Genomic DNA, 27,014 nt, shown 5'->3' with positions numbered 1-27,014 from the left:
CAAAAACTTTTCATCTAATAATAACAATTGTGTTTTATATATTTTATTTCTATGTCTATCTTGTTTAGCTTAATCGTGTTGTTTTTTCTTTTAATCATTGGTGTTATTAAACAATTTTGGGAATTTCTCGTCTTAAAACATTTTTTTGAAAGGCTAAGTTGAAGTATATTTGGTAAATGTACTGTAAAATACAGGGTTTTTCATAAATGAATGGTACAATTTAAACATAAAAATAAAAAGAGAACCGTTACGAAGTACATTAAAAATATTTATTTCATTAGAATCCTCCGTTAAAAAACAATTTTATACTGATACATTTAGTACATTTCAATGTGTCCACCACCGATAGCTCTGCAGACATCTAATCTATGGTCGATCTCGGCCCATACACTGTGCAGCATGTCTCTTGTAACCGATGATACTGCCTCATAAATCCTTTCCTTTAAATGAGCTAAATCACAGATCTTCTGAGAATAAACAATTTGTTTTTTCATCGTATCCCCAAAAAAAAAAAAATCGCATGGAGTCAAATCCGGGCTTCTAGGGAGGACCATGCTATTGGGCCCACCTCGACCTATCCATCTTTGTCCAAACTTGTCATTCAAAGCATCACGAACAAAGTCCTTATAATGGGGTGGCGCACCATCTTGTTGAAAATACACCATATTGACATTATAAAACTCGTCAATTTGAGGAAACAAAAATTCTCTAGCATGTCCAGATACACATTACCATTAAGACTTTTCTCGGCAAAGAAAAAAGGTCCAATTACTTTGTTTTTAGTCAGTCCACACCAGACGTTTACTTTTGGTGTGTCTCGGATTTATTTCTATGATCTCATGTGGATGTTCAGAACCCCAATTCGAACGTTGTGTCTATTAACACACCCGTTAACATGAAAAGTTGCCTCATCTGTAAAACATAACATCATTTAAAAAATGATTCATTTTCTTCAATCTGATTTAAGATGTAAGTTGCATACTCCACACATTTATTTTTATCATTCGGTTTGATCCCATGCAACAGTTGAACTTTATAGGCATGAAAATGCAGCCTTTTATGCAAAATTTTATGCAGAGTTGTCCCTGGGATTCCAAGCTCCAGACTCCGACGTGGAAGAGATTTTTGTGGACATCTAAGACAAGATTCTCTAACGTTTTGAATTGTTACCTCTGATACAGTCGGTCTCCCAGAAGACTTCCGTTTTTGTACCGATCCAGTTTCTTCGAATTGTTTACTCCAACGCGTAAATGTTGTTTCTATGAGGTGGATCTTTGTTAAATAATCTTCTAAAAGCCCTTTGCACTAAAACAGAAGACCTTAATTCACTTAAACAATAGCACACACTTGGCTTTTTCTTGATCAGAAAACATGTTTCTAGATCAGAATCAAATGTTTGAAGTTATTGCACAATTTAACCAACAACAATGAAACAGCTGTTTTCTAACAGCCGAGCAATAAAACTAATTGAGCTGAAGAATTCAGAGGTGCCAACCATATTTTTCTACCTTGCATAGCAATTGTTTATAATCATTCAAAATTGCACCATTCATTTATGGAAAACCACTGTATTAAACATTTGTCATTGACAGGCGAAAGAAAAACTGACTGCCGCGTTTCCTTCTCTAATAAATCTTCAAATTGTCAATAGCTGATACTGACCTTTGAATTACTGTTTGTTGGGAAATGCACTATATATAATTCATTCCAAAGCTTTCTTGCATACTAATTACATTTGAAATTTGTCTCTATGGTGAACTGGAAAGAGTTGTATTGTATACCCTTTTTCCATAAGATTATGCTTAAAGACGTCTTAAATATTTAGATTGATGCTTTTATGAATTATTTACATAAGTATGCATAACTGGTAGGCATTTTGAAAATATAGTAACTTATAAATCAATTTGTCACAGTTGAAATGAAATATTTATTTAAAGGTAATGTGTAATTTGAAAATAACAACAGAGTTGTAATTTTTGAAATCAATCATGGTCTTCAGCTGTAAGTGTGAGTTCAAAAAAAAATGCAAATAGACTCCCAAAGTTTTAATTTAAAAATTATATTATTAAAAATTAAATTTGATAATTTAGAAAATAATATTGGCTAAATATATACATGTTAACAACATGTGCTTAACTTCCTTAATAATACAAGAATACATACTTCCTTGTACAAATAGACAAATATATGTTTTTTTAAATATTTGTTTTTTCTTAGTAGTCTAAAATTACTACTAATTAAAAAAAACTTACAGTTAAAATTAACAATTGGCTGATGCTAATAAAAGTAAACAGTATTTCAAACATAAACACAAATTTAAAACCATAAAACGTGAATTAGAAATCTGTCTTTATCTCTTTTTGTAAAATTCTAAAAAAAACAACAAATTTGAGTTTTCCTTCAAACACAACTTGAATTTTCAGTTTCAATTTATAATAAACAAGGTATATTTATAACTTTAAAATCATTTTGAAACAGAAAGGAAATGTTTTGTTTTTATTTAAAATAAATTGTGATGAGCTCAGAAATTAGGGAGCAAATGAAATTCTTTACTTATTTGTTTTTGTAGGTGAGCTGGTGTTATACTGTCAATCCCTGTTGTAAAAAACACATACAACAAAACTGTGCAAATTCTTCTTTTTAAAATGACTAACTGTCAGTCACCATGGCAACAGCACGCCTGTAGACATGTCCCACTGCACCCTCATTACCAATCACACTCTTTCTGAAGCAGACACAGATATTGTCGTATATACATTATAGTAGGAGTCAACAACTTCAATATCCAAATAACAATATATTTCTTATTTTATTTTTAAAAACTATGTATATGCCATGAACTTTCACAAACACTGAGACTTAGGATGTAATATAAAGGTGGAAAGTGCTCATACCCGTTATGAAGGCCAGATCTGATATCCCTTGGTGTAGGATGGCAGATGAGTTGTTCTTTGTCTCAGCAAGCTGTGACAAAACACCCTCAGACTGTCTATGTTGTAACGTTTTTTTTTTTTATATATAATTATAGTATTGTTATGCGTTCCATTGAGATTATTGTAGTTAAGGTTCTAAATTATTGAAAAAGAACATTTTACACCACTTGTGTAATATAATATTATATGTGGCTTCATTTGCTTTTACTTGTAAATGCAGTGTTTTTCAGTGTGGAAATAAAAATTGTATTATGTATCACTGTTTACAGGCTGGGACAAGCACTCTTATGGTTATCACGGTGATGATGGCCATTTCGTTTTGCTCGTTCTGGGACAGGTCAGCCATATGGACCTACCTTCACCACCGGAGATGTTATTGGCTGCGGTGTCAAACCTCATAGATAATACTTGCTTCTATACTAAAAACGGACACAACTTGGGCATAGCGTTTACAGACCTACCTTGTAAGTATATTCTTTGTATAATCCGCTTACAAGTATCTTAGAAATAGAGAAGCTTAATCTCACTTTTGTTTTTGTATATTTATAATTATTTTATCAGATCGATAACAAATAATTCATTGCCATTAAGTAATCATTTAAGTTTGGCCTCAACTGTTTTCACAATTATTAAAGTGTGTGTAATAATAAAAGTGCCTTATTTTCCTTGATAATATAAATTGTAAATTCGTTGAGAATATGATGGGTAAACCATCTTTACTAAATAATGTATTATTTAAAAAGCATTTGGTAAAACACGTAAAAAAATAACCTGTATTAGAACAATATTTATCATATAAATAGATTTTTTTAAAGGTTTCTTATAGGTTAATATTTATATTTTATGATAGCTTAGTTATATTTTAATTAATATAAAAACATTCTCTGTGCTTTAATGAATAATTTAAATACAACCTAAACTATATTTTTAAGTAATTATTGAAATGATTATGAAAATAATCTGCCTTAAAATTTTTATACTGATATAAGAGGGTAAGCCAGGCCACCCGTTTACAATGTATAGCGGCTGAACTGAAAAACCACCCGTCTTCATTTTAACAAAAATCCCTATATTTCAACTCCAGAGAATTCGGAAAAAATATATTTTTAACATCCAATAATACCTAAAAATGGCAGTTTTAGTTCTTTTCGCTTTTTTAATACAGGGTGGTCCAAAATGTCAAAAGTTGGTTTCAGTTTTATACTGTTACCTTATTAAAAATTTAGTAAATCCAAATTTTTTACCCAAGGTTACCTAAGAAATACTCTTTATATAAAAATGTGTTGCAATTGGTACATTTCAGTACATTTCCAGCATAGCAGTAAATAGCAGAATCAGATAAAGTAATTGATTTTCTTACTGAGATTAAAATTTAATGTATTAAAAGGAACAATTAATAAAATTGAATTGGACATAAGAGTTGAGGATTCGGCCCTCTAATCCTGAATAGTATTTGTAATAATGTGTTGGAATTATATGTTTTTAAATGTATAGACAATTAATCATTAGCTGTTAAATATGCACTAATCTTGCTGGTTGTTGCAGCCAAACTTGTACCCAACAGTGGGACTTCAGACCCCCTGGGGAGGTGGTAGACGCCAACTTCGGCCAGGCTCCGTTTATGTTCGAACCATCGAGGATATAATGATGAAGGAACTACGGTCTCGGACCCGGCTCACTATACACAACTACCCTGTCCCCGCCAGTCAGGGCGAATGGCAGGCCATTTTACACAAGTATGGCCTTAGATTGTACTCTAGTCATAGTAATGTAGTAGTTTTTTAACATGACTGCAGCAGATGTTTTACAGCGCAGAGCCAGATTAAGAGTAGCCAGTCTCACTCAGTGTAGACCAGCTCTTAAGATGTAAATGTATTATTGAAACAAAAAAATTAAAATTGGACTCCCCTAAATTTGGCTATGTAATTCTTTCCAGTTAGAGCTGGAATAACCCAGTTACACAACACACACACACAGGCTCCGATAACAGCCCACCTCTTTGATGTTTAGACACATATAGTGTCTTTGTTGGTTGTGTTCATTATTTACATGTGCTATATACCTGTAGATTGTTTGAACCTGAGAACTCGTTATCACAGCTAAGTAAATCTTAGTAACTGAAATGTTTGTTGATTGGGAGACACCTGTTAGGCCAAACAGCTGTACACTCTTGTTGATATTTGGCATACTACGCAATTGTTTTCATAGCAAGCTATACACATTATGAACTTGCTCTTTTTTCATTGTTACTTCTCTATTACATACCTATTTTATTTAATTCATTGGTATATACGGATATTAGCATTATTGGGTAGTTTTTCAGTGTCACGGATGTTGGCACTAAAAGGGTTAATTAATCTTTTTTTATCAATTTTTTTCTTTAACTTGAAGCCCTTTTTTAGTTATACTGGGTAAATTAAAGATGTTTGAGATAAGACCAACATCAAGAAAAACCAATTTCCAACCGCTCTGTCCAAAATTGGTACTGTTTTTTCACAAGGACCCCCTGCTCTCCTTATTATTCGGATAAACAGAATTAACTACAGTATGCATAGTGACTAAAACAGTAGTTATGTAATCCAGCAGTATTTCTTTTTAACTCAACAATATAATTTATATATATATATATATATATATATACAGGGTGTATATTATGTCTGGAAACACCCAAATATATCCTTTAATAATTTAAATATAAATTTGAAACCTCTTACAATCGTGATAGAGATTGGGCATCTACTTTTTGGAACAATGTTTTGTTATGTCACACCAAACGGGGGACGTCCTGCCGAGGGTATCGTGAATATTCTTAATGGAAGCCTATACCTTGTGATACATAATTTTTAAAAGTTAATAGCTTACTGAATTGAATGCCACAAAACCGCATCTCAAAGGAATTATTCTATCAGAAAATAGAGCATTTTTAGTATTGAAAATTTAACTGATGTTCAAACAATGTAATTTTAACATGGTTCTTGCCACAAAAATGTGTTACACTAATTTTTTTTTGTTTTTTTAGCATTTTTTAAATGTTCAATTAAAATAAAAATAAACAATTTATTTTTAAGCTGGTTTTTTCATTAGTACAAATTTACCAGTTTTTATTACAATGAATAAAAACTTATGAGTCACTTTTCTCTGATTACTTATGAATCTGTACTTGGTGTTTTCCAGTCAGCAGGAAGGTTTAAAGAGACAAAGGTCACTAGCCTATGAGAAACATTATTGTGTTATTAATCATCTGGTCTACAGGTTTCAGTTTGTTGAGCATGGAGCTTTCACTAGACAGGTCTAAGCTTGGGAATTACAAATGGACAAAGGTCATATCATTCCTGTCGAGTTAATCAGTGTCTCTGAAGCATTGCTGTCAACAAGTTATCTAATTACAGTAGTTCAGTTTTTATTTGGCATTTTAATGGAATTGTCTGAAAGAGAACGAATTACTCTGTTGATGATGCGAGGATATGGCGATCGTCAAAGATCTTATCGGGAAGTTTGTAATTTGTTTAATGACACTTTCCCAGAAAGGAATCCCATAAGTGTTTCAACAATATCAAAAAACTATTGAGCGTTTTTGAAAATGACAGGGAGTGTACGTAATCGGCCAAAGGTGGGTAGGATACAATCTGCAACAGATGAAGAACATGCACTAGATGTTTTGCAAACATTTATTGAAGACCCACATACATCGCTCAGAAAAGCTGCACAGCAACATGATATGCACCCTATGTCTGTGAGTAAGATTTTGAAAATTAATAAATACAAACCATTTAAAGTTCATTTAGTCCAACAGTTAAGTGAGGATGATTACGACAGAAGAGTTGAGTTTTGTGAACTTGTGATGCGCAAATGTGATGACAATAGAGATTTTCTGAACCAACATACTATTTTTGATGAGGCAACTTTTTTCCTAAATGGCAATGTTAACAGGCACAATTGCCGTTTACTGGGCTAGTGAAAACCCACATTGAATTAACTGAGTCCCATTCACAGCAACCACAAAAACTGAACGTATGGTGTGGAATTTTAGGTAACAAAATTGTTGGACCCTTTTTTCATCAATGGAAATTTAAATGCCGAACTTTAATACAATATGCTACAAAAATTAAAATAATCCCAGCTATTCAAATTGCATCAGGAGAATACTTTGATATAATGTATGGTTTCAGCAGGATGGTGCTCCACCCCATTATGGGAGACAGGGTAAGAGAGTATTTGGATTTTAAGGTTTCCTCATAAATGGATTGGCCGAAGAGGAGAAATCGAATGGCCTCCAAGATCTCCGGATTTGTCACCAATCGATTATTTCATATGGGGTCATTTAAAATCCAATGTTTATAGAAGAAAGCCTCATAATTTGGGAAGACCTAAGAAACAGGATTATAGAGGAGATTGCTTTGATAACTGAAGAAATGTTAGGGCAACTCTGTCGAATCATTTTACACAAGATTGGCTCATTGTCAAACCGTTAGAAGGAACACAGTTCGAACAATTGCTTTGACACCAAATGCAGGTAAAACGTTTGTTGTAAGACTTTTCTAACAGCATACATTAATTTTTTATTTGTAATAAGAAATCAATAATAACATAAGTATTTCCATAATTGTACTGGTAATAAAAACTGGCAAATATTTGTGCTAATAGAACCAGCTTAAAATGAAATTTTTGTTTTATTTAATTGAACATTTAAAAAAAATGCTAAAAAATTAGTGTAACACATTTTGTGGCCAAGAACCATGTTAAAATTACATTGTTGAACATCAGTAACAATTTTCAATACTAAAAATGCTCTATTTTCTGATAGAATAATTCCTTTGAGATGCGGTTTGTGGCATTCAATTCAGTAAAGCTATTACCTTTAAAATTATGTATCACAAGGTATAGGCTTCCATTAAGAATATTCACGATACCCTCGGCAGGACGTCCCCCGTTGGTGTGGACATAACAAAACATTGTTCCAAAAAGTAGATGCCCAATCTCTATCACGCTTGTAAGTAGGTTTCAAATTTATATTTAAATTATTAAAGGATATATTTGGGTGTTTCCAGACATAATATACACCCTGTATTATTATATATATATATATATATATATATATATATATATATATATATATACTAAGGATTTCTGAGTGTCTTAATTCATGTTAAATATTTGGTTTAGACAACTTTGGTATTACATTTTTTATAACAAAATCTGTAATATTTCAACATATTATCCCATCATGACTTAATAAAAAAATAGAAAGGCAGTTGTGCTACTGACTACTTATAACGAACAGGCTCTTATTATTTATCTTGAAAAAGTATGTTTCCTGATTATTAAATGTTAATTAATATTTTAAAATAATATGAGACACTAAGTATTTTATTTTCTATTAATTTTATACATATTTTTTAGTATTGTTTACATTTCATATACTACAATAATCACTGACCTAAATATTTAAAGTAATAAATATTTATACATTTTTGATTACTATGATTTAAATTATTTTCTATAATTTGGTCAGTATCATTTTCACTACAATCTTATACTTCCTTAATAGTTATTTCATTTTCATTGTCATTATATTCTGTAAATGAAATTATAAGTTTATGATATCTGAAAAAGAAATCAAAATTATGAAAAGAAATTTTTCTAAATACCTTGTAAACACAGTATTTATTGTTGTTCCTTATCCCGTTGTACTTTATGTTTTTATCGTTTAACATTGTTAAATTTAATTTGGTCTTTAAAAAAAGTCAATTAATGGTGTTGACGTTTCTTCAGCAAAATTTTGTATTAAAGTCTTTAATTTTAATGTAATTAGTGTTTTTTAATGTAGTGTAATTGAGTGCAAGTTATAATTATAATCAACAGAAAGACTAAGTTTCTTCGAGGATTAAGTTGAACTATGACTTTGTTAGCAAAAAAGATTTTATTTATTTATTTTTAATCCTTTTTTAACCCTGGAACTGGCGGTCATATTTCCCTCAGTGGCAGAGTGTTTTAGTACTTCATACATTGCCTTATATTTATTTTATTATTACATGTTTACTATAAAGTACCTATAACTTATTATATATTTCTTTATTCAGCATTGTTCAAGGAACATTTTTTTCACATAATATAAATTAAAACAAAAAAAAATACCCTTACTCTACCTCTTCAGGAAAAAAAATGTTTTTTAGAAAAAAGAAAAGTTAGTTCAAAGTTTTTTGATTTGTAAAATTGTTGTTGTTAGTGATATGCAAAATCCAAAATATACAAAAGGAAGAGCATTTAATTCTGAGTAAAAATAAAACAACACATAGTTTATAAGGTATTTACTTTTACATGTGGTAAACGATACAAAAATCATACACTGACATTCGTAAGTGCTAACTTACCAACAAAAAGTAAGAACTTCAAAGCTCACTTGGATTTGTACAATCTTGTAACTATTAGTTTATATCAATTTCCTATTTTTTAATTTTTTATTATATATTTTTTTATTATGTTCTGATTGAATTGTCTAAATCGGAATCCTCATCGTTGCTTATTTCATGTACAACTAGTTCTCGAATGTCACTTGAACGATCGCGGAAATTACGATCCCATTATGTAACACGTACAAAAAACTTACTATTATTGTGTCATATACAAAATCATCATTACAACGACCTCAAACAAACAATAAACCAGACAAAACACCATGCAGGTGACGAAATAACAATAGCCGAATGAAACCAGTTGACTCATCGCTGCGCGCGCAACTAGCGCGGTACGCGGAGGGGAGATTGTAAAACAAACAGTTTTAGAGATTACAAAACGTATGGACGTGTAACGAAACGATAAAATTATTTATTAGTGTATTATTTACATAAATTGGACCTTCCTCTTTCGATTGGTATCAATGTACAACTAGTTCTCGAATGTCACTTGAACGATCGCGGAAATTACGATCCATTACGTAAACACGCACAAAAAGACTTACTATTATTGTGTAATATACACAAACTATCATTACAGAGAACTCAAACAAACAATAAACCAGACAGGACACCATGCAGCTGACGAAATAACAATAGCCGAATGAACCAGTTGACTCATCGCTGCGCGCGCGCAACTAGCGTGGTACGCGGGAGATTGTAAACAAACAGTCAGAGATTATAAGACGTATGGACGTGTAACGAAACGATAAATTATTTATTAGTGTATTATTTACATAAATTGAACTTTCCTCTTTCGATTGGTATCAATACCGATACTCTTTGATCGTGTTTTAAGTACGTAATATTGAGAAATAAAAGACGTATTAAAACGCCCGATATCGGGCGTTTGCCAGTTCCAGGGTTAAACCTCGTCAGGACGATACTAGTAGTGAACTGGAATAGGAATTAATTATTACCGTGCTGAAATTCAATTTAGAAATCAGACGAGCTTTAAATTTTACTATAAAATAGTGCATTAAGTTAATGAATTTGACATTGGATTCATTTACAAATAAATTAGTAGTTCATATTAAAACCAGTATTTTACTATATATTTTAGTCTCTTTGCGACAATTGTTTGGCGTTGGAAGTTTTTTACTCTATTAAAGTCAACATAGCTACTAATAGCAGCTACTGAATTGTTTTTGTAAATTTTTACAGCTTCTAAAATTTGGAGCTTAAGTAACCTAACCTGAAGAATTCCATAACCAAGGAAAGTGTGCAGAAGTAGATATATCCAGACAATGCAATATATTTAGGAACAATATAGTCAATAATAATATGAGTAAACTGATCGAACAGTAGAAAACAAATAATTGGAAAACACTACTAGATTAAAGAAGCAGATATATCCAGACAATGCGATATATTTAGGACAATATAGTCAATAATAATATGAGTAAACTGATCGAACAGTAGAAAACAAATAATTGGAAAACACTACTAGATTAAAGAAGCAGATATATCCAGACAATGCAATATATTTAGGACAATATAGTCAATAATAATATGAGTAAACTGATCGAACAGTAGAAAAACAAATAATTGGAAAACACTACTAGATTAAAGAAGCAGATATATCCAGACAATGCAATATATTTAGGACAATATAGTCAATAATAATATGAGGTAAACTGATCGAACAGTAGAAAACAAATAATTGGAAAACACTACTAGATTAAAGAAGCAGATATATCCAGACAATGCAATATATTTAGGACAATATAGTCAATAATAATATGAGTAAACTGATTCGAACAGTAGAAAACAAATAATTGGAAAAACACTACTAGATTAAAGAAGCAGATATATCCAGACAATGCAATATATTTAGGACAATATAGTCAATAATAATATGAGTAAACTGATCGAACAGTAGGAAAACAAATAATTGGAAAACACTACTAGATTAAAGAAGCAGATATATCCAGACAATGCCAATATATTTAGGACAATATAGTCAATAATAATATGAGTAAAACTGATCGAACAGTAGAAAACAAATAATTGGAAAACACTACTAGATTAAAGAAGCAGATATATCCAGACAATTGCAATATATTTAGGACAATATAGTCAACAATAATATGAGTAAACTGATCGAACAGTAGAAAACAAATAATTGGAAAACACTACTAGATTAAAGAAGCAGATATATCCAGACAATGCAATATATTTAGGACAAATAGTCAACAATAATATGAGTAAACTGATTGAACAGTAGAAAACAAATAATTGGAAAACACTACTAGATTAAAGAAGCAGATATATCCAGGACAATTCAATATATTTAGGACAATATAGTCAATAATTAATATTGAGTAAACTGATCGAACAGTAGAAAACAAATCATTGGAAAACACCACTAGATTAAAGAAGCAGATATATCCAGACAATGCAATATATTTAGGACAATATAGTCAATAATAATATGAGTAAACTGATCGAACAGTAGAAAACAAATCATTGGAAAACACTACTAGATTAAAGAAGCAGATATATCCAGACAATGCAATATATTTAGGACAATATAGTCAATAATAATATGAGTAAACTGATCGAACAGTAGGAAAACAAATAATTGTATAACACCACTAGATTAAAGAAGCATTTTTTTTTAATTTCCTTATCATTTGTAATGTTGTATATTACTGTGGTTTATATTTCCCTCTTTTCTCTCCTAACAGATTTTTTATTAACATCAACTTTTGTTAGTTCAGATCAGATGTTTATATAATGGTTTGTTTTCATTTCGGTAAAGCTGTCATTGTACTTTGAAAGCATGCAGAAAACATAAACATCCGTGATTTCCATGATGTGAAGCGAAAGTTTTTTTCCCATACAAAACACATTCATAGCCCGCCAAAAGAAGTAGTCACTTAAAAAATATTACAAACGTATGTTTACTGTATGATAAATATATTTTATTGAACCTTATAATCAATTTTTTATGATATCTATTTGAAATCATATAAATTTACTTATATAAACTTTTTAACCCTTTTAGGACAAGCAGACTGTTATAGCCCACACAGTGCATTGTCCAAATAGACGATGTGGGCTGTATGTAACCCTCTTTTGTTTTTTTTTGTTTATGAGGCAAGGAATGTTGTAAAATCATGATTCTCTATGCTAATGTATGTCCCATGACCTTTCTCTAAATATTTTATGCAGTCGTAGTGGTAATGTAAGTCATCTATATCTTGTCAATCGCGTTACGGCTGTCACATTACATCACTCCAGCTGTAATCGTCAGATAGGTGATCGTGTTCGTATTTGTTTTTTATCCTTTCATCAATCAACATCAAATTTTTATGTTGTTACAGAAATTAAGTAAAAAAAACTATAAAAAATAACACAAAAGAGGCAATTTTGTAAAATTTGGTATCCAATCAAATTATTATTAAATATGTTAAATATTGTAAACAATTTTATTGTAAATAATATAATAAATAATAATTGTATGTATGTCTTTTTTAATACTGTACGTCTTCTTCAGTACACACTTTATAAAAAAGTAGTCACTTAAAAAGTATGTACAAGAACATTTTTTTAAATTTTGTCATCCTAAAAGGGTTACAATGTAATTATTTTCTGGAATGTACTAAACAACAAAAAATTTATAAATTATATATAAAAATGTATTGTAAAAAAACTTATGAAAACTCCAAAGTGGCAAAAAAACTTTTTATTTGGTAATAAAAACTTATACATATTGCCCATTTATTAATGTCTTAAAAATATGTACACTTTTAGTATATTTTTCTGGATCAGTAATAGCTTTTGCACCTTATATCAATGAATTTAGAAAACATTATCCATTTACGTGAGAAAACTATGTAAAACATGTAATTATTCTTGGTAAAAGGTTAATTTTTTGTACAATATTTGTTGAACTTTTCATTTTTACCTAATGACCAGGATTTTTACTAGGATTGAAATAATGTACCAATACGGTGGCTGGCACCAAACACAGGTTAACTTTTATGGTCCATTATAAGATTTACCAGCATCGTTTCTTTGTATTATAATTATTTTATTGCTATGCTTTAATTTATTAACAACACACAAGTAACTTATTTATCAGGGTTAGTATTTGAATTGGTGTTTTAATATGTGGTAAAAATGATTTAAGTGGAATCTCTAGTTTATGGTCAGTAGGAGGGTTACGTGCTGACTGAGACAGACATACTAATGTGCTCGCTGTCTTATGAGGTTACATATAAACTCAGTATAGAAGGTGTTACATATCTCTTTTTGTAACAATTCAGAGTGCTATATTCAAATGTTATGTATTATAAATTCAACCACAATCCAATGACAGCATATAATTTATTTAATGCAAAAAAGTGAAAATTCATGCTAAGAATCCCAGAAACTCTTTTTGCATCTTGACTATTTTAATACACACATTTATTTCTTATAGCATGTGGCATGTTATAAGAAAGTTATCAAATACTGAACCATTGAACCTGCAGCTCAAACCACACCACTGATAAGAAAAATAAATTGTTGAAATATTCTGCTTGTAAAGTTGGTTGCTGTAAGCGTGTACAATTAATTATCTAACATCATGGAGGAAAACTTCACTTGGATAATATGTCTTAATATAACTCAATACTCAACCTTAATACTACTCATTAACCCATTGGCACCTATAATTTACTACTTTTTTTGTTTTTACTAGTTTTACAAAAAATGGCAATAGCTTGTGTTTTGTAGGAAGTATAGTTAAGAAACTTCGGCAATTTACACTTAAAGTATTTTATAAAGGGGAAAAATACACACACTACTAAATACATGTATATAAATACATATTGTATGGACCCATGTAAAAAATAGTTGTAGTATCAAAAACTACTTGTTTCATGATAACTCCCCAACAAATATCAACAGTATGACTACGTTCTCAAAGTTTTTATGATGGAATAATCTTGTCATGGCGTAATTGTGGTACCACTATTATCAATGGTTAACTGCCATCATAGCATGCTAATGAGCTAATGCAAGATAAAACTGAAATACTACTCAAATCCGTAAGTGGTCCAAAAATAAAATATAAGTGGGTCATAAATTTGGATGCATTAGTGAATGCTGGTTGAATCAATGTTGATTCTGTACAAGTTCTGAATGGACCACATTACATATTTCACATCATGATCTTTGTATGTTCCAGAATGGTCTCCACGTATTTAGTCCATCACGGTTATTGTGCCACAGCTGAAGCTTTCGCTAACGGAACGGGTCAAGTGTTTGATGAAGAAATCACATCTATCAAAAACAGACAAAGTAAGAATTCTTCAGTTTAACCTAGAACTGGCCACCATTTTTCCCAAAATGGATGGCACTTTTTGCGATTTTGTTAGATTTTTAAAATTTTAATCACTGGTCATCTATTTTTCAAGATACTAACATTTTTAAAATATCAGTGTTTTTAAAAATAATTGTAGTTAATATTGAATCATTTGAATTTTACTTTTAAAAATAAATTGATTAAAGTAAAAAAGTAGTAATTGATGAAAATAAATTTCTCTCCAATGTATAGCACCCTCACATAGCCAATGCGAAATTTACAGTATTTGAATATTTCCCAAATATGCAAAAGTTTTGTTACATATCTAACTTACAAATTATAAAAACATATTTCAGTAAAAGAAGTTTGTTGGCACTTTTTTACAATATATCAATAAAAACTACAAAATCTGTAACGTTCTCTTATTGCACTATTGTGTATATAATTATTGGGATTCTGTTAGATGAAGTAACTTTTACTAAAATATAAATATGTGTAGAATAAAAACATTATATATTTATAGAAGTGTATGTTATATACAATTATTTTCTATAGTAAAGATTTTGTTTTTACACAAAAATTATTTATAGGCCTATAGAAAGTACATTTATGTAATTTTACAAAAATGTACAATTATGTATTTTTATCTTTATTATTTTCAAAGTCAGTAGGATCAGGGACAATTAATTCACTAGGCAATGGTTCATCCAAGTCAGATAAAACTTTTTGCATATTTATCAAACTAACATTGTATTGTATTGTAACATTGTCTTCTGGTTCACTACCCAGTACATTCCTAATGCCACTACTGTTCAAATTAACACTAATTGTGAAATGTACGATAATTATTTAAATAAAAATATTGAACCTATATGTATATAGGCCAACCTGCAGGTAAAATGTTCCACATTTTCCACTTCAATTTTTTTATAAAACGCTACACAAACGTTTATTTGTACACACTAAACAGTTAAAAAACTAAAAGATACAAATAAATAGCAGTACACTAGTATTGACAAATACTGTAATAACTGAGAATCGCTATGGCAACCACATAATGCGTAATTCTGATCTGCTTACTAGGTGAGTCGGTGATTGTGCAATAAAACAAAAATAAAATCATTTTCATGGTCTTCAGTGAGGATACTTTTGCTTAGAGAAGTTTTTCTTTGTTTCGATATGATTTTCACTACTTCCAGACACAATAGAGCACAAAAAATAATAAAATTTAATGAAGCTCTTTTTGACGCATTAGGCATTTTGGGATTTTACAAAACATAAACTTTTCAAATAACTATTGTATAAACATTTATTTGCGTACAGGTTATTAAAACAATGTTCCTGAAAGCCAAGAATACACCCTTTCCAATAACGACAATTGCAATTGTGTAGTACGTAAACTCTTGACAGGGAAATTTTGATAAACGAACGGTAATTTTTGTGTGTTCGTTAATTACGTGAACAAACTGCGATTGGAAATGTGAATGTCAAAGTTTAAAATTTTCCAGTGACAAATTTAATGTAATTATGTATCTTTAAATTTACGTATGTTTTATTTTCAAAAACATAGTAAAAATAAACTTGCTGTGAGAGAGATTATATTACAACATAGTTAATGCGTCGAAAATAGCTTAGTGCCATTTGTAAATGTAGTTAATGCGTTGATAATTGCTCAAAGCCAGTTGCAGAGTTAAACAACTGGTAACACACTCAAACCATATCCATTTTTAAACCATGCTGTAGACAAAACCTAGGTTATTTTTATCCTAATGGTTTACAACACAGACAGGAATAATTTTATCACTTTCTAACACCTTCACAATAAAAGCTTATTTTTCTGACTTTTTATTGACTGTTGAATTTTTCAATAATGATAATGGGAAAAAAATAAAATAGTCTTTTTACATTTAAACGTCTAAGTGTAGAGATAAAAAGTATGTAGTCTTCGCAGTTTTGCATAAAAAAATATTTAATTATATTTTTTCAATGTTTCTCCTTGTACCCCAAAGAGTACCTAAAAATTAAGCAATCTGCAACCATCAGGTTACAATACATACATACGATTACATTCCTCCCCCCCTCCCCCCCAACACAAAAATGTCAATACACTTGCCTATAAATGCTTTTGTTTTTTGTTTATAATTCATCTTAATTTTAAGTTATTAAATTTAAAACATTTAAACATTCATAGTTTTAGTATTTTGTATAGTTATTTGTAAATTGTGGTACTGCGTTTGTTAAAATGCAATAAAAATAATTTAAACGTCAATCAATACTTTATTTTAAAATAAGTCACAGTATTTAAGTTGTTTTAAGATTCCTTTATGTAATTTTAACTAATAAGGTGCTGAAGCTTTTATTTTTAAATAACCATTTTTATGATTCTGGTCATCTTTGTTAGTAGGGCTTGTGCCAATCTGAATGTTACTATTTAAAAATAAATATATGTATTATTTGTAACGTGTGTTTTGATCTAACAAATTTGTATTATAAAGGCAAGTTTTAGTACCAAAAATAACTGATTTAGAGATATTTATTTTTAGCAGACATACATTGTGATTGAATTTAAAAAAATTAAGATATATCTTAATAGAATTTTATCTACGTTTAACTCTTTTAGTGCTGGAGCATGATAAAAAAGTTTGTCCTAGTCACCAGCTTCTTTCTTGACTTTAGTAAGGCGTTTGACTGCCTTAGTCACAGCCGCCTACTTAAGAAAACTACGGTCTGGGTATTGACGGAATGGAGGCGCAATGGTTCCACAGTTACCTCAATGATAGACAACAAATCGTTGAGCTAAGCTAGTACTAATAATAACGTACAGAACAAAGTACTCTCAGAGACAGCCAAAATAGCAAGAGGCGTTCCTCAGGGATCGGTACTTGGTCCTGTACTCTTCCTCCTGCTGACAAATGATCTACCAGTCATACTAGGTGACCATTGCCAAACTATCCATGTATGCTGATGACACAGTCATTACATTGGTAAATAAGTCAGCAGAGGCACTGCTCCTTCAAGCTAAAACAACCATAAACAAAGCCAAGGAATATTGCGGAAACAATCAATTGGCCCTTAACAAAACCAAAACAGTCCAATTAATAAATTTTAGAACAAAAAAAACAGAATATAAGTATCCCTATTGACAGAATTGACACACTAACTGAGATTAAATACCTTGGCATAACAATGGACTCAAAACTCTCCTGGAAGCAGCTCACCAGCCAGCTCTGCAAGAAGCTCTGCTCTGATACTTATGTTATAAGAAGAGTACTACAAGTAAGCAACCTCGAGACATCAAAAAACCGCATACTACACATTGTTTGAATCAAACCTCAGGTATGGTACTGTAGTATGGGGAGGATCATGTAATAATAACCTTCAAAGAGTCCTCATTCACCAGAAAAGAGCGGTGAGATGTCTTGCAAACCTCGGATTCCAAGACAGCTGTAGGGAAACATTCAGAGAGCTGAAAATCCTTACAGTAATATCCCTCTAGATCCGAGAAGTAGTCACACATGCCGTCCTCAGTCAGAAGACCAGACATCAAGAACTGCATGAACACAACACAAGGAACGCTGCCGACTTTGCCCTCCCGATACACCACCTCACCCTGTCGGAAAAAAAAAAACTAACCTACAAAGGGGCCCTCTTCTACAACCACCTAAAGAAGGAACCTATCAAGATCTTCAGGACAGCTCTCACAAAATGGCTGCTGAATCGCCCATACTACAAAGAAAGGGAGTTCCTGGAGGATCAACCCATCTAGCAACATGGACTCTCAAATTACGTTTGCATTTGTTTTTGTATTTTGACGATGTACTATTCTCCAAAAATATGTAATAAAGAATATTGATTGATTGATTGTCCAAAAAATGTTTACAGATTTCTCTCAAGGTACTGCTGAAAAATACCAAGCCTGTTTTAGTGATTTTTGTAAACATTTTACTAAAATATCCATAAAATCAAATGGTTTTTAGAAAGGCTCTTAATTTTTATTTTGTTTTGCTTACAGCTAAATTGTTTAATTATACCACATAAAACACGTACATACTGTTAGCTTTTTATGCAAAAATAGCAACTGAAAATATATTTTCTCAAAGCAACTCGTACTACTATGTACTACCACTAAAATTGTACATAATACACAAAACATTATTTTACTATCCACAAAACTGTAAAGATAACACTACTTTTTGTGTAAACGTACATTTTTTACTTTTTCTTGTAGGCATAGTCTAAACTCATGAGATTCAAATAAAGGTTATAAAATATTCAGACCATCACTAAGTTCTGAATAAGTAAAATATATTTTGAAATAAGGTAGCGGAAATGTAATTTTTCTTCATATATATATATATATATATATACTGTATATATATATATATATATATATATAAAACTTTATTTTAATAGTTGAAAAAATTAAAATGTTTACTTACAGTACCTATTATTTTAGTTTGTGTTGTAAAATTATTTCACTATACAACATAATATCAATTGAAAGAGAAAATTAAACTAAATACAAACTTACGTATTGATTAATATTTTAAAAACTGTAGAAGTGATGTAGTTGTTTCAAAAGCAACATTGTGTTGTTTTGCACTAAATTTAAACTAAACATTAATTATTAATCTTTCATAATTACTATAAATATTTTATCATGTAATATTCTGATTGTTAGTATACCAAAAAAATTATAATACGTAAAGAATTATCGCAGTAGACCACAATTATCTGTACCACGAACATCTGTATAAAACAGATGTCAGCATTTTTCTATAGTTTTCGCAACTTTTGTATGTACAGATGTTGACACTTAAAGGGTTAAGATACCCTCTATTCAATATTATAAAAAAGATAGTTTTTACAGAATAGGATAGTTTATAACTTTACCAGATTGGAAGGATATTCTTACTCTTAACAAGGAAAACCTACCAGTGCCACACATCTAAACATACGATAATTTCCATCTTTAATACCCTCTTTCTCTTGTAAGCTTACTACAGGTTGGGAAACATGAATTGTATATACTGTAGATATAGTATTGTGTGCTAATATAGTGTAGTGTATCAAGTAGATTCAATCCTATGTGAAAGTGAAACCTTTTTGTTTCTACAATTTGACCATACTGGATACTTCAAACTAAATCTGGCAAAGTGCCTTGTGGATGAAATATTCCATTATAATTTCTCTATCTTAGAAGAAGATGGCATCTATTCATTCTGGTAATGATAAGTCTGATCTTCCTATCATATCAAAAACTCTCATGTTACAACCTGACTTTTGCCCTCTTTAATCATAATTCTACGGCGTGTTTATATAATTTATTTATTTCATAATGTTATACATTCATTCATAAAGATATAGAAATGGGTATTTTTAAACTACATTTTCTTCATTTAGAAATGGAAAATGTAATTTAGTAATGAAATATAGTAATTGGACTTCTGCTAGAAGTGTAGCATGTTTTTTTTTACTAAACTATATCAACAGCTTTGATAAACTGTTATTATTATCATTATTACTAAAAAATATTTTCTTATGTTAATAACATTTTATTGTCTTTACACACATGAGACTAAAGTGTTTTCCTGTGTGTTGCAGGAATTTTAAAGTTAGTGTTAGCGGGAAGGATGGGTGAGGGCGATCGAGACCACAAGTAGACTGTATCCTGGTCTACTGGAACATAACCCTCAACCTGCTATTCATGCTGAAGTGCAGGCAGTTTGTGGAGATGGTGAAACGGTTCCGACTCTGAAGTCCGTTGCTCATCTCGCTCCCACTTCTCACCCCCTCCCCGCCCCTCCACACCCACCCACGCTTCGGTCATCCAGTCTACAAAGGCCTTCAATGGAAATAGTAGTAGTAGGTTAGTGAATTGAAATAACATACTTATATATGTTTGAAGATGGGCAGATAATATTAACCAGTAAGCCTAACACTGTAAAAGATAGATTAATTTGACAAAAAAGAAAAGTATTTTAAAATTTTTTGAGGATTCTTTAATTATTGAACCTGTACGATAAGTGTCTGTTATCTGTACGATAAGATAAGCTTTTCACTACTTTTACCATAGTTATTAATTACTATATGGTTTTGTAAGATACCTGCTTAGTATTGTTGTATATTTCGCACAATTGTTTTACAGACTTTGCAGAATGTAAATTTTAAAGGAAACTACCGTTATAGACAAATTTTTAAATTATTTAAAATTTTATGTTAAAGAAGTTTGCCCTCCTTTTAAATGTATGATATTAAGTTACAAAATTATTATTACAATGACAATGCATTGTAGTCTATATTTTAAAGCCATATTGATAACGTATAAGTATATAAAATGGATGCATTGATAAAAAAATAATATCACATACGAATCTTTAAATCTTAAACTCATTAACTGCTTACTAGACAGTTAAGTTTAGGCTAGGGGTAATTAAACATGATGGTCCCAAAACCCTTGTTGATCCAAGGTAATGTAAAACCATACATTTTAAGCATTTGTAGAGGCAATTTTAGATTGGAGAAATCGATAACAGAAAATCAATATATAAAATAAATTTACTTATAAAACTTAAGACGTTGGCATTTCAGTTTTTTTTTAAATAGGTCTGTATGTGGAAATTGTCGACAGTGGGTTTTATTAATGGACTGCTGTTTTGGGGGTGTCAAAGATAAATTAAATTGAAAACATTAAATAGAAATGTAACTCATATTCACATTTACTGAAATTGGTCATGAAACTTAATAAAGAACAATAAAATAGTAATATGAACAGATGTGTAATGTATTAATGTATTAATAGTATTTGTAAATGATTTCAACTTTAAATATTTGTAATAAGTCATAAAAAATGTGTACATCTTTTTTTTATTTTTAGTAATAAACCGAGTTAAGGACAGTGTAGAAGAAATGAACCTACAAAATTCAATAGTTGGCTTGAACGGAAACACCGATTTCGATCAGAATGGGCTCAAGATCAAAACTGAAGAAGACACCAATGACGACGTAGAAATGGAAACACCTCCACCCGAAGAAAGGAATGGGCATACAAATGGTTACCAGAATGGGACCTCTCATGAGGAACCAGTAGAAGATATGGGTAAGGAATCACATAAAGAAGTTTTTCTCTGATAAGCAGCACTGTAATCATGTCAAAACACTTGGGTTGGTCTGATCAGGTTGTTGTGAAGTTATAATAGGGTCTTTGTTGGTATTCATATTCATAGTCTCAAATTGTTTTGCTATATTTTTGCCCTCGTACGTTAAAACTGTGCTGGTCACCCTTATTATGCTGTATTTTAACAACTATTGTGTACAGTTATATGTGTATTGTGCGTCAGATTTATTTTCAGTTTAAGACGTGGTGATCATGCAACTCCTTTTTTTCAACAACTACCCACAATGAAATTGAAAGAACTCTGTGACTATCATATTATTGTTCTTCTGCATTCTATTTGCACTACTAGTTTACTTACTCATCTGTCCGAAAGGTCTCATTTCATTCAAGCAGTGAACAATCTACTCGTAGGGGACCCTTTCTTTTATCCATTCCCATCCATCATTCCAGTTTCTCAATAAATCGTTCACTATTGCTGCCTGCTGATTACGGAATGCTCTTCCCGATTACATCAGAAATCTTTTGCATACGTTCTTGTTTCAGAGCAGGGATCGCGTAGAATGTTTTTGTGGGTTGTAGGTATGATGCGGTCTGGGTCACTAATGGCATACTTCTGGGCAAATGTACGAATGATTCAAATGGATGAGTTACTAATTTGTTACTCATTTTAAAAATCATGTTGTAACATTATTTTAACTTACTTTTCTGCTTTGTTTTCACTACTTTATATAGTGACCTTACGTTCTATACTATTATTTATTTTCTTGTTTTTTTTTTTTCAATAAACTAATTATAATAATGGTACTTTTTCAGTTGGATCATCTTCTTTTCAATTCATTTCTGAATGTTTTTTTTAATGTGATAAATTGTACTGAGGTTAAATGGAAGAGAGGACTTTAAAAGTCCTTTTCTAAAAAGCCAAGTTTTATTTAATTTCACTGTGGTTTTCTACTAATAATATTTTTTATTTAGGTGTTAAAGTTGAGGGGAGCACTAGTCATGTATACATAATAAATTCATCTATTGTCCAAGTTGTATTTATATAAGAGGAGTTGAAAGAAACTCATTGGTGTATTGTACACCATTTTCATTACTCTGGTGCATACGTACGATACTCTGGCTTGAGCCCACATGTGGTAGATTAGACACCAGATCACTCTGTAGTGTTCTCTCCCCACAATGTTGGAGCAAGCCTTTTCCACATTCGTCATAGAAATAAAATAAATGTCTATAAAACACTAAAACCTAAATTGCTTTAAATCCTTATAATGTTATTCTGTATGTTACCGTATATAAATTGATCATTAATAATTTTATTATATAACAAGACCATACATCAGTTGTAGATGTTAACAGCAATATTTTAATGTACTATAAATTTCACTTAAATATCTCTCAAGTACATCACTCTCCTTCTTGTAGTAAAAATAAATTAGGTAGTACTTTCTGTTGTCATGTTTACTGTTGGAGAGACAGCAGAAGTTGGCCTGCTTAACCATCGATGGCTGGATAGCTAGTTCTCCTAATATCTACAGTGTTTGTTCGGTTTTAGCCTCATTAGTTATCTTTATAAAGCTAATAAAATATTTTTCCATTGAATTTTCTCACATAATATTAATGAAATATCAATAACTTTGAGATCTATACAAAATATATTTTTTACTGCAAAAATGTATGTGTCTAGAAATAAAATGGATTTGCTCGAATTTTGTTGTGGTGATGGAATTAAACATAATAAAGTAAAACCCTTTGTAATAACAGGTTTTTTAAACCTTATCAAACCCGTAGATGTGGACCCGCCAGCGAGCAAGCGGCAGTTGTGCGGTGGCAGTAAGACAGCAGTGGAGCGGATGTTAGAGTTCGGCCGGACATTGTACCACATGAGTCAGCGGCTGATGCAGGAGCAGGGCAAAGACGAGGCCAACAAGAAAATGCTTCAGGTAGATATAAAACAACACATGGAATATTTTAATAGTGTCGATAATCTAATAAAGAAAATGGTTTTTTAAACTTGGCCAAAGCTTTAAAACTAGTATTCTCTCCTAGTGTAGAGTATACTAAATTTGCTTATGCCATTTTCCCCCTTTATATTTTTTATATCAGTCCTGAAATTTTTATATCCAGCTGCTTACTGTTAATGCACAATCTCTGATATAAACATTTTAAGCTTTAAGGAATGCCCAATCAGAGAATATTAAATTTGTCAATCTGTAATATATAAATGGTTTAGTTCATTAGCTACATGGCTCTCTGTATTAAAACCAAAACAATTCAAAATTTTGAAATCAAATAATTTGTTAAATGAATTTATGGATACAATTCAACCTTAGATTACATGTCATTGTAGATTACTTAAACAATTTTATTGCAGAAATTACTAACTCATTAAAAATGTATTATTATTTTAAACTATCTGCAAGATATCCAAATAATTACCATTACAAACAAACAAATAAAAATAGGCTGATTAGAGAAATAACAACACCTAAGTAAACCCACTGACAAATCACTGTTTTCCACTGATGCAGCATATGGAAGAATGTGAACAAAACATACTGATTAAAACAATATAATATACTTGCATTAGACCATGAAAATGTTTACTATTATGAGTTTATTTTATTAACATGAATCTTCTTATCCAAATTAGTATTATAACTAATACTCACCTACCACTAAGACTTAATTATCACTAATTTGTAAGACGTAATAACATTTTTGTTATTACTTCTTAAAAACTAGGTCAAATATGGAGTATTATGTAGTATGTGTTTACATAAGATATGTTAAAACCTCTATTATTACTGTTATGACTGTGACTAAAACATCTAATATCAGCAGAGTCTTGGGTTAAAAATCACCTACTATTTTTTTTTGTTACTATGTGCAAGGAAAAGGCCTGAACAAAATCACGAGAAGTAATTAGACATTTTTATCTTAAATTAATCCTGAGTTAATTTCAAACTACTGTAAAATCCTGAAAAAGCCCAGCAAGTCCAAATTTGTACTCTAATGCAAAAAGATTTTGGCAACCTCTTGTTAATTGTTACATACAGGAAAATTTTCCTGCATATAAAAATAGCTAAAAATGCTAAATCTATCACCCAACATAGTAACAATTACTATATAAAAACAAAATATTGACCAAAAACATAATCTTTTTTCGTATGTGATAAAATATATATATACAGCTTTACATACAAGTCCAGCGTATTTTATATCCTAGTAATCCTGAAATTGTGTTGTATTAGATAATTATACATTTATAACATTGATCTTAAAATCCCTTTTTAATATCTCTAAACCAGAGCTTTTAACTAGTTTGTTTAGATGGATGAGATTATTTTCCCTTAATTTAATCTGAGACCCAATTTTTTTGTGTATTAATAAAAATTTTTTCTGAATTTTTTGAACATTAAATAAAAATAATATCTTAAAATGTTATGAAATGTGTTGTATTTATTTTCTAAAGAAGAATTGAATAAGATTAGCCAATTTTGATTTTTCCAATAATGATTTAAATAATTGTTTTGTACTCAAAAAACTTTCGTCCCTAAGATTTTAGTTTTAGATTATTAATATTGTTATGGAAATTCACAAGTTCCATAAGTTGTCTATCGTGATCAGGTAATGCGGTTACCACTCTCAACGATTAACTCATTAACTCATTTCCACTGATATAGATCTGCAATTTGATTTCTTCCTCAGGGTGAATAAGTTACCCGACATATAAGTACGATATAGGTTAAAATAAATAAGTAATGGAAGAGATTTAAAATAAACCAGTACAGAATCACTGTATGGTTTTAAGAAGTTCATCTAGAGTGAACAAATACCCACTCCCGTTCCCTCCTTTTTGCCGCCATCTTGTTTCTGCAATGATGATTGACCTCTGGTCAGTCCTGGGTGGTTGGTCGGTAAGTGTAGACTTATTGTGACCTGTATTCTGTAGTTCAGTTTTAATAATTTGTGTTGTATTTATTAAGTGCATGTTTTAGAGTCAGTGGAGTTGACACACAACATGTAGGTTGTGATTCCTGACTTATGCGTGTCACAACGCTTTGGTAGATTTGTTTTATGTTTATTTCAACCTATATTGTAGTTATGTGTTAAGTTGTACTTATTTATCTGAGGAAAAAATCAGATGGCAGATCTCGAAATGTAGTGTTACTGATAATTTGTATCATTGAACGATGGCAAATTTCCAGAAAAATGTCATGTTTGAAGCTCAAGTTTCCTTCATGTTTAAATTCTTTTGATGCAGAAGAAATTTTAAGGTTGTCGATATTGACTTCAGCCATGACAATGAGATATTTTTCTTCGGATATTACAAATTCAACCAAACTATTAAGGTTAATTAAAAACTCTGAAGTTTAAAATTAATGCGGTTATGTAAATTCCTACTATTACGAAGCAAACCGATCTCACTCCATCTCTCCCCAGGAGATTTGTAAGGGCTAAACGAGTTGATCACCCACTATCCTTCTGAAGGTCGCCATTGTGAGTGAGTAGCATGCTCTGGGTCCCCTTCTACAGCTAGTGGTTGATCCTAGTGATACAGTCCGGAAAGTATGTTCCCATAACTCTCTCCGGCTCAGTAATATATCTGCCTTGATCGTCCTTGAGACCACCTGGTGGCAAGATGGGGTTTTCTCCTAATAGTTTTTTGCTTTACATTGCATTAGCCTTCAATGTAGAAAGATAGCTAGCGATTTTCACCATGCCTGCACCTCAGTAATATATTTCTGAAGAAAGTGTATTTTGGATGACTGTAGCAAAATGCTAAGCATGTTTATTTATCTCTAATAGAGAGTACAGCCATTTAATATCAACTACAGAGATTGTTCAAACATTCCAGAAAAAATTATTGTAACATAAGTTATCATAATGGAGGAGTTAAAATATATACGAATGTTTGATGTAATTCAGGATGCGTTCAGCCTGCTGGCATACTCGAACCCGTGGAGTAGTCCAGTGGGGTGGCAGCTGGACCCAGTGCAGCGAGAGACGGTGTGTGCTGCACTCAATTCTGCTATCCTGGAGAGTAGCAGCCCTACCGCGTCGCGCACCTCTGGAGGTGGCGGTGGCGGTAGCACATGCACGTGAGCTTGTTGCGGCCATGTCCCGCGCGGGGCTCGGCAGCTGCGCCTTCACCTGCGTTTGACGACCTACTGCAGCACTGAGGCCTGTTGTAAGTATAAACACTAACCTTCCAA

At 31.1% G+C, this 27,014-nt stretch overlaps 1 pseudogene; it reads left to right on the top strand.

Annotated features, from left to right (window-relative positions):
* Positions 1-1,988: 1,988 nt before the first annotated feature.
* LOC124373077 lies at positions 1,989-27,014 on the top strand (annotated as a pseudogene).

This window comes from Homalodisca vitripennis, unplaced genomic scaffold (genome assembly GCF_021130785.1).
Source record: "Homalodisca vitripennis isolate AUS2020 unplaced genomic scaffold, UT_GWSS_2.1 ScUCBcl_4763;HRSCAF=11136, whole genome shotgun sequence".
Classification (NCBI taxonomy): Eukaryota; Metazoa; Arthropoda; class Insecta; order Hemiptera; family Cicadellidae; genus Homalodisca; species Homalodisca vitripennis.
Note: the sequence above shows the minus strand (reverse complement) of the source record. Positions and strands in the feature narration are given on the sequence as shown.